The sequence below is a fragment of the Tribolium castaneum genome, chromosome 7 (genome assembly GCF_031307605.1).
Source record: "Tribolium castaneum strain GA2 chromosome 7, icTriCast1.1, whole genome shotgun sequence".
NCBI lineage: Eukaryota > Metazoa > Arthropoda > Insecta > Coleoptera > Tenebrionidae > Tribolium > Tribolium castaneum.
Genome location: NC_087400.1, coordinates 16527329 through 16537824, shown reverse-complemented (window position 1 = coordinate 16537824; position 10496 = coordinate 16527329). Strand labels below are relative to the sequence as shown.

The 10496-nt window shown below is 29.0% G+C and overlaps 1 protein-coding gene across 3 annotated transcripts in view; it reads left to right on the top strand.

The window, feature by feature from the left end:
• The first annotated feature begins 733 nt into the window (after window positions 1–733).
• The window catches only part of LOC656470 (uncharacterized protein), a 39934-nt gene continuing 30171 nt past the window's right edge, over window positions 734–10496 (top strand). For 2 of the 3 annotated variants that reach the window (XM_962999.5, XM_008198576.3), the window contains exon 1: window positions 858–1068. The gene's annotated coding sequence lies outside the window, so the exon portion shown is untranslated. Of the gene's footprint in view, window positions 823–857; window positions 1069–10496 lie in introns of those variants that run through there. The other variant, XM_064358132.1, reaches the window with a different exon arrangement.

Genomic DNA, 10496 nt, shown 5'->3' with positions numbered 1-10496 from the left:
ATAATTTTACATTGTTAACTTTAATAACCGTTCACAAAATTTCTAGATTATTCACACCTTTTATGTGAAATAATTTTTCTATGGCCAACTACTTTCAAATATTTTAAAGATATTTTTTATCAAAAGTATATAAAAATATCAAACTGTATTTATATTGTTTTCAGTTCAGAAAAAAATAAGCTTCTCGAAAATGTCATAATCGCGCGTGTTTTAAAGATCTTAATATCCACTAATAATATACTATTTTTTTATTGGTACACTTTGAAATAGTAAATACTGATATTAACATTACAAACATTGGAAATAGTGTAATGTGAGATCAGTATCAAAGCTTTTATAAATTTTAAAATCCTAATTTGTAAGCAAAAATATTCACCTCTGATAGAAAATCATTATTTTTTACTTTTTAGTGAATCTTTTAAATAATAGCTTTTTTCTAAAAAAAACATTTTTTCAATGTGTTTATTGCATTAATAATATTTACGTGATTTTTTATTTTAATTCAATACAATCAATTTTAAAGTTATTTCTTGATGATTCCACTTGTAATTATAAGTTACTCATTTCTCTCACATGCGTAAACAGTCACAAAACCAATAGTAATTACAGTTCAATTAATCACTTTTTAATAATTCAGAATGTCTGGAATTTAACAAAACTTAGGAATCGGAAATGGTCGGAAATCCTCTAAAGCTATTATCGCATCCGACCCCAGATGTCCATCAAGAGTGCGGCAAGTGGCCCCAAAAGTAGAACTGTAGTGGGGACGTCTGCATGAATCAACTTTCTTCTCAACCGGAGACAAGATTTATTTCTTTTACGGTAAGTTAAAAGTTATTCATATGGGTTCGGCGTGGTGGGAGTGGAGTGGAGAGACTTGAGAACAGAACGAACAGTCTGTGATGTGATGGAAGTATGGAAGTGGATTTTTAGGGCGTAGAGTGTTTGGTCGGTTGGTGCAGTCGTGTGCGAGTGCGAGTTCAACATTTCATAAACGCTTTTTTTTTCACAATCGAAGTGTATTTTTATATCGGATATCCTATTTCTGTATTGTTTCATTGTTTTATGGTGAGTTTTTCATTTAGATGAGGGTTTTTAAATGTTACTCTTGACCTACCGTACTAGTGGTAGCAGACACGTGGTCGGCTTTGTTCGAATATTTATGTCTAACAAAATTTAAAAGTCAAAAAAGAACAAAACGTTTCATTCTAGTTTTTCACCTATTAACCCAAGTGACCTTTATAAATCGATCAATTTTAAGTTATCAGTAGAAATTCCAAAAGGAAAAGAGATAAAAATACACATATAATTGCTCCAGTTTTAAATTTTTAAAGTAATAATTGATTAAGATTTTGACATAATTATTGCTTAAAAATATTTTTATTATCATGTAAATATTAATCATCTTATTGGATGAATAATCGTTATGCAGGGTCTATATATTTTTTGTTATTTGAAATATTATCAGGCCGTTTTCATTATCCGATAAATCTACTTAAAGTCCACAAACAAAAATAATTTTTATTATACACAGGAGTGTTGAACCAAAGTTATTTTTTTTAATTTTAATTCATATTTTTGCATGATTAGATTCTACTCAAAAATGTATTTTATATAAACTATTTTCGTTTCGGAATTATTCAATTTTTCGTTATAAAAAAAACAATTTTGAAAAATTACTGCAAAGCCGTCTGTAAATCTTTTTTGAAAAATTTGCAACAGAAAAACTCAGAATAACCTGTACTTTTGCAATAGTCGACTTTTACTTGAAACACGGAGGTAATGTACAGGTGTGCCAAAACGCAAAAAGTTGAGTAACTCATTTTTTTCAAATGGAACACCATGTATTTTTTACACGTATCGATATCATTTTTCATAAGCTTTCTTATGATATACGTTTTGTACCTATAGCAAATTTGAAATATTTCTTAAAATGTTTTTTTTTTAATTATTTAATATTAATTCTTGATCAGTGAAATTACGTATCAAGCAATAATTAGATTACTAATGTAATTAGTCACATTAGTACATATCAAAAAATTAATTACTATTTGAGTTATCAGATTCTAGGCTAACAAAATTTCTTGTAATAAATTATTTTTTTTAAATCTCGAAAAACATTTTAAATTTTCTATGCAAACCCCATACCACTAGAAAGCTTATCAAAAATGCTATCTATACGTGTAATAAAATACACGGTGTTCCATTTGAAAAAAAATGAGTTATTCAACTTTTTGCGTTTTGGCATATCCTGTACATTATCTGCGTCTTTAATTAAAAGTCGACTATTTACTAAAACTGCAAGGTATTCTAAGTTTTTCTGTTACAAATTTTTCGGAAAATATTCATAAGCGACTTCGCTATGATTTTTCAAATGTTGGTCTTTTTTATAACGAAAAGTTAAATAATCTCGAAACGAAATAAGATAGACCCATAATAGTTTATATAGAGTTACATTATTTTTGCGTAGAATTCAACTATGCAAAAATATATAGGATGTTCCATTAAAAAAAATATAACTTTGGTTCACCAGCCTGAGTATTATACTATATTATATGTAACACCATGTGTATTATGTAAATATTTTTAGTTTGTGGACTTTAAGTCGATCTATCAGATAACGAAAACGGCTTGGCACTATTTTAAATAGCAAAAAAGTTATGGACCGAGTAGCGATTACACACCCCTGGGTCACGCTGTATGAAAAAATATAAATATACAATTAACGGTGACAAAGTTTCATGGTTATTTAAGAGGTTATTAGGTTATTACTCGAAAAAATGTTATTTTTTACATTTTCAAAAAAAATTTTTTATACTGCTATTTTGTTAATATTATTTTTACAAGAAAGCAAATAAACACATAAATACTTTGGAATTAGTTATACCAAAAGGAATTTAAACGAAAATTGCTTGAAATTGCTCAATTGTAAGTGTAAGAGAAGTGCGTACAGATATAGGTAAAAATAGTAAAAAAATCTAGACAATAAATTTGATAAATAAAAAATTTCAAATAAATAATACACATTGTTGTTACATCTACAAATTTCATTTTTTGACGATTTTTTTATTCAAAAAACTGCCAGACATTGATAGTAAATTTAAACACAATCATCATTATGTTATGAAACGATTAAATGGTGATAAGATTTAAAATAATGTGAAATGAACAAGTTAACAATAGTATATTAATATTATTATACGAATTTTCTAAGACTTTTTATTGTGTGCCACAAGTAAGTTTTATAAAACAAGTGTAATATACTGTTTTTTCTACTTTTTTTTAAATATAACTTGTGTTAAAAAAGTGTAACTCAGAAACGAAGATAAAAGTAAAAAAAAACAAAATCCAGAAAATTAGCGAAAACGGTGAAAATTAAAATACGAATTTACAAAGTTGTCTTTCCACAAATCTGGCCTTCTTTAGCGAAATGTTTGACAGAGTTTTCGAAATTAAGAAAAATGGGTCTATTGTTTTATAGCCTTATATTTTTTATTAAAAAGTCTATCCTTTTATTTAATCCTCAGACTCGTATTTTACAAACGATTTACCTGACTAATGAAAACTTTAATTCACAATGATTTTTAAGGTACTCTCGAACAAACTGAAAAATATAATATATTTTATAAAAAAAAATATATTTTATAAAACAAGTGTAATATACTGTTTTTTCTACTTTTTTTTAAATATAACTTGTGTTAAAAAGTGTAACTCAGAAACGAAGATAAAAGTAAAAAAAAACAAAATCCAGAAAATTAGCGAAAACGGTGAAAATTAAAATACGGATTTACAAAGTTGTCTTTCCACAAATCTGGCCTTCTTTAGCGAAATGTTTGACAGAGTTTTCGAAATTAAGAAAAATGGGTCTATTGTTTTATAGCCTTCTATTTTTTATTAAAAAGTTTATCCTTTTATTTAATCCTCAGACTCGTATTTTACAAACGATTTACCTGACTAATGATAACTTTAATTCACAATGATTTTTAAGGTACTCTCGAACAAACTGAAAAATATCATTTCACTGTCAAAGCACCTCAAACAAAATCTTTTGTGTATTTTTCGATAGAAAGTTTTCTCTTTTTCTGCGAAGCATTCGTGTTTTTTTACAAAGTTGGTAGCGGGGTCATTGATCCCCAAACCTCTGCATAACCTCAATTTTTGTTATTAAAAAAGCATCACTATAAGTTCAATTGTATTAAATTATTACTTCTTTCTCGATTTTCTCTTTGAGATAAATTTTCCAGTAGCATTTCTCTGAATCAGGCTTTCTTTTTTATAGCGTTTGAAAATCATGCAATTAGCCAGTAATTCAGTTATTAATAATTATACAAATTAAATCGTACAATGAATGCTTACGAAATTTCACCTGAATTATGCCAACATTTCCAACTCTTTTCACCCACTTTGATAAAATGGTAATTAGTCCCCGATTTATTGCTTTATCGGATATTGATTTCAAAATTTTAGAGGAATTTTATTTTATAGAAACGTACAAGTCTGATTAAAGAGCGGCATTGTAAACTTCTGACCCACATATGTACCAAACCGGTAATTTTAATCCGATTTTAAGAAAATGCATCGTTAAAAAGCCATGTGTCTTTGTTATGACACCTCAGGCCTCATTACACCTCGAGTGTTACCTTTTGTAATCAATTTGCATCGTTAAGCTGCTGTTACAGTTTGCTCTGTTTATAGTTACATAAATACAATGTGTTTTTAAATGCTTTTCATCTAGTCGTCTGTGAATTTCTCATGTAAAATCAGAAAATGCCTCTTCATATAACTAATGATAGGCATTTAGACATCGAATCAAGAAAGACATTTGTTAACACTCCAATTCGGAAACAATCTAAGTGTTTTCTTGCACGGTGTAACAATTTAGTTGCATTTTAACGTAATTTTTAAAAGAAACTAATTGAATTTCTCAACTGACAGATTTGACATTTATTGAGAGAAGATTCAATTGAGCAGAGCGGCACAAATTTTTTTACATATAAACCAATTTCAAAGTTACCTAGATGAGAATCATTTAGAAACACATTGTACATACAGACATTTTTATATTGTTAGAGTGACATATTTTCTTCATTTTGTTGCTAATAACTTTCTATTGTTAACTAGTTTTTGGCAAACATTTGTCAATTTTCAAAAATAATAATTTCTCTTGACTCATATTACTAGCGATCATTGCTTACTCAGATTGCACGCGAATAAAGCTATATTAGGAAATTTAAAAACTGATTCATTGCCGCTTATGTCAACATCTGTCATACATAAAAAAATCCAGTATTGTCGTAGAAGAAAGCGTGAAACAAACGTCAATTTATTATGGCCCACAAAATTTAAATTAGATGTAATTTACTTGCCGTTAGGCCGTACTTCCTGTGTGAAATACACAATCATAAGTAAGAGAAACCTCAAATATGCAAGTTTTTATCAGTGTGAAGACGTTGACTGTTATCACAACAAATACTTGCAGTTTTATATTAGAGTAGGTCACACTATGTCTTGTTTACGCATTCCTTTGCTCATTCATTATTTTTTATTTCTTGGAATTGTGTTATGTTATTAATTACGCGAAATAACAACAGAAAAACACAGGAATTTTGTATTTGACATTTGGTTAATTAAAATTTTGAGCGCAATCATGCATAACTCGTGTTTAGTTCTATTTCTTATTTGTTTCGCTTTATGATTTTGCTTACATTTTTTCACTTTTTCTTCCTTTAATTGCCAATCAAAGTTTGTGTAATACGAGATAACAGATCGTATGCAAATTGCATCGATAATTCCTCGCTGTAATTTCCGCTTGATTTCTAGCAATTATAGAGCAATACAACTTCTTGTTGTATTTCGGATTTTTTGCTCAAGAAAAGTGATATTTAAAACCGAATTAATTTCATTAGTTTATCATGTTTCCGTTTCCGATTTCGACACATCTCGCGATAATTCTTTCTTCACTCGTTACCTTGAAGTGCATTTCAATTTGCATCACAATCAACATAAATTTAAAAAACTTAAGCACATTTTTAACGGATTTGAATCTTTGTGGTTTCAACGGTTTTTCTGCAAAAGGTTGTGAATGCCGATAAATGTACAGTTTGTTGTTGTAAAGACACAAGGATACTGTTTCACTTGAATAATAAGTTGGTTATTCGAGTTAACAAAATTATTGTGTAACCAGAACAAGTCTACATGTGTTGCTTAATTAAGAGCGAAAAATTATGGCCTTTGTTAAAAGTTTATTCAATTTCTATACAGGGTGATTCTTTTAGGGCCTACATTCTTCAAATCGACCATTTTGAGTTCAACTCAATTATTTTCAAAATGGCTGAGCTTAGGGAACTACAAAAAATTGGCTCCAAGTTTGAAATTTTTGTTCTAAAATGGTTGTTCATCAAGTCATCTATAAAATTTGAACGTATTGTGCCGCTTAATTTAAATTGTGAATGTCGTCAAAGTGATAGATTCGTCAAAATAATGCAGAAAGGCTGTGGAACCAAAAACGAAGAATATACAACAACAAAAAATGACGAAAATATAAAACACAAATCAAGACAAACCCTGCACACACTTGAAACAACTTTGCAAAAAAATGCAAAAAAGTGAGTAAAAATCTAATTCAAAGATTTGACAAAGAAACTGCAATAGTCATTTAGACAAAGCGGCACATTGAATTTGAAGTCCATAGTCAACTTGATAAACAATTGTTTTTGAACATATTGTAGTAACCATACAATTTTGTTGCATATTTGAATTCACCTTTACAAGCTGAGTAAAATTTACTCAAGTTGTTGGTACTTATCTGTCATAGTTTTTGACATATGACAATTTTTTTGTTAAAGAGTTTATCTAAGATATCACAGCTCTGGAACCTATTGCGATAAGATTATAATTTTTTTGCATTCGATAACAGAAGGTGTGAAAAGTCTTTAGAATTTTCAAAATTGTCAACTGTCAAAATTCTAGTATGATTTTTTCAAAATGGTTATCAAAAAATTGCTATAACTCAGTTTTTTTTGTATAGAACAACCCTATTTTCTTAACGGCAATCGAAAGAACATCGATATTTATGGTGACTTTTATCAATACGTCCTACACCTATTTCTTACAGTTTTTGAAAAACATCGCAAAAAACGGATTTTACTTTGTAATTTTCGTAGATAATCAAGTAGAACTTGCAAAATGGTCAACGATTGTCAAAATTCAATATTTTATTTAGTTTTGAGCTGGTTCATTATCGAATTAGCAGCAAAACAATGGTATTTAATTATGGTTTATTATTATTATACTTTAGTGAATTATGTAAAGTAACTCAATCAGTCTGCCATCGAATTTTAAACTTCTTGAATAAAAGTAGTGAACAAATCGAACATTTCTTTTAATTAATAGCACAATTTTATCGTATTTTTACGATCAAATGCTTGCTTAAAAATGAAAATAATGAGCTAAATTTTTGCAATTTGCAATTTTTGCAGTTTTTTGCAATTATTTCAAATGCTGTAAGATTGCATTTGCAAATGCATTGATGTTTGTTTGAAAAAACAGGGTCATTTCATCTGAAAAAAACTTTTGTATAATTATTTTTTAATCATCATTTTCAAAAAATCATAGTAGCTTTTCAATTTGAAAGATGACATTCCTGAAGACTTGACCCTTCGAACTTTTGGCTCTCAAATGCAAAAAAATTATTTACTTATTGTAAAGGGTTCACGAGCCGTGATATTTTAAATGAAGTACTGCAAATGAAAATTTGTATAAAAAATTGACATACGACAAAAAATCTAACAACTAGGATACATTTTACTCAGTTTCAAAAAGCGAATTTGAAAATGCAATAAAAATGTGTCGTTACTATTTAAAATTTCTAGTAGTTCCGGAAATTCAGCCATTTTGAAAGTTTTTGGAATAATCGCAAAAAACTGAATTTTAGCTCATTATTTTCATTTTTAATCAAGTAAACTTTGGAAAAATACGATAAAATTGTGATATTAATTAAGAGAAATGTTCGATTTGTTCACAATTTTTATTCAAGAAATTTCAAATTTGATGCCAGATTGACTTGACATAATTCACTGAGTTATAGTAAACCGTAATTAAGTATTATTGTTTTACTGCTTATTTGATAATGAAACTAAATAAAATATTAAAGTTTGGCAATTGTTGATCATTTTGTTTTGCAAGGTCTACTTGATTAAGTATGAACACTACGAAGTAAAATCTGATTTTTATGATTTCTTTCAAAGACTGTAAGAGATAATTATAGGACGTATTGATAGAAGTCACTATAAATATCGATTTTCTTTCGATTGCCTTTAAGAAAATAGGATGGTTCTATTTGAAAAAACTGACTTATAGCAGTTTTTTGATAACCATTATAAAAAAAATCATACTAGCTATGAATTTTGACAGTTGACAATTTTGAAAATCTTAGAAGACTCTTCAAACCTTCGGTTACCGAATGCAAAAAAAATATTCATTTATCGCAAAGGGTTCAAGAGTTGAAAAATTTTACTCTGTTTGAAAATGTGAATATAAAAATGTAATAAAAATGTGTGGTTACTATTTGAAATTTCAAACTTGGCGCCACTTTTTTGTAGTTTCGGAAGCTTAGTCATTTTGAAAATAATCTGTATAGCTGTATTAGAAGTTAAAAAGTTTCTAATGTAGGCTCTAAAAGAATCATCCTGTATGTTGAAGTCGCCTGTCGACATTTCATGGAATGGCTGGTGACTCTTCATGAAGTTAAAAATTTCAAATGTAGGCCGTAAAAGAATCAGCATGATTTGTTCGGTTTTGTTTATTTGTAGTACAGTTAATTTTTCTTTTATTCAAACGTCTAAATATAATTTGATAGTTTTGAAGCACCAGCGACGAAGGAGCGGTTATCTTAATTGTGTGAAGACGGAATAATTACCTCAACCACTTATTATCCGTATATTAAAGCACTTTTCCGAGTCCAATTCAATTGTTGCCTGTCTATATAATAAAATTTCGCATTGAACACAACCGTACACAAAAATTGCCAGTACCGTTCCAAGTTCTAAATAGTGTCAAGTAGAGAGAGATGCGTACCCAGAGTCCACTGACTGCTGACCTTTATCTACTTGTTCTAAGCAAACGTTTATGAATATTTATGTGTGTGTATACTTTTTATGATTTCGTCGCGAATCCTCTTATCTCCATGGATTCACCTAAGCATTCAGACTCCTGAATTATACTTTCTCGGAATCATTTAATGCTAATTGCCTATGGTTTGAGTAAAGTGCGCTTTGAGATGTATGAAATAGTCGAACTGATAGAAATAAGAAATGGCTGTCTTTGATAGAAGCAAGTCCAATGACCTTGCGGGCGTGAATATGTAGGTATTTACGGTTGACTGGCTCTTGCAATCATTCTGATCGCTAGCTTACTTGCCATACTATGACCCTACAATAATTGATATTACAGGCAATGACTACAAAAAGATCAAGTAAGAGTAAATTCAAATTTTTAAGAAAAGTAAAACAAAACGTAAAAATGATTCTTTAAGCCGTATAATTTTTTACGAAATAGTCCTGTAAAACATGAGTTATTTTTTATTGCATTGACCATACAGTACGCCTGCCCTTCAAACTTTTTCTTTCAATTATCTTCTTGTATTGTTGTCGACATTTCTGTTGGGCAATAGATGTTTCTCAACCTTCACAGTTCTTCAGAATTTTTACGATTGTCTAACTTCAAACTTGTTGCTTTTGTACTAATTAATTAAAATTCGTGTCCACGCAAAATAATGTATTCAAATTATCCTATTTAGAAGTCGTGTAGGTGCTAAATGGATAACTTGAACTTGACGCTTAGATGAATATGAAAGGAGTCCATTTAATATCAACAGACTTTATTTGGCACGAAACAAAATTCACTTTCTCAGATTTTGAGTAGGTTTGCTTAATCGGATTTTTGTCTCATCAATCATTTGAATTGCATTTACTTTGCAAAAATAACTTGACTTCGACATTTGACTCGAGTTATTTAGGTACCTCATTGGGAAACTGAAAGTGTGCTAAAAAATATTTATTGTGATTTTTTATAGGCAAATAATCGTAAATTTTAATTAATACAAATTATGTGCCGACGACCAATGACAGTTATTAAAGAAAGTGATTCATATTTTTTGCAGCTGCAGATTGAGAAATTTTACCAACTGATGACCTTAATTTTATACGCCATACCTATATCCCGCACATAAAAATACATCTTTTACATCCCTTACTTGTGAATCTTCAACATGAAATGTGGTCGTACGATATGTTTCATTTTTTGCTAAAAGTCCCAATTACCAAAAAACTTTAGATTCTAAAGTTTTAACCAAGTATTGATGCACTGCATCAATGTCGTTGGTTTTGTTCTTTTGTTTTTGATCCATACAAAGTCCAAACTACTTTTCACTTTTTTGAAAATCTATTTTTTTCTACTATATAACCCAAATGCCATTTTTCTTCACTAAAAACAAAAAA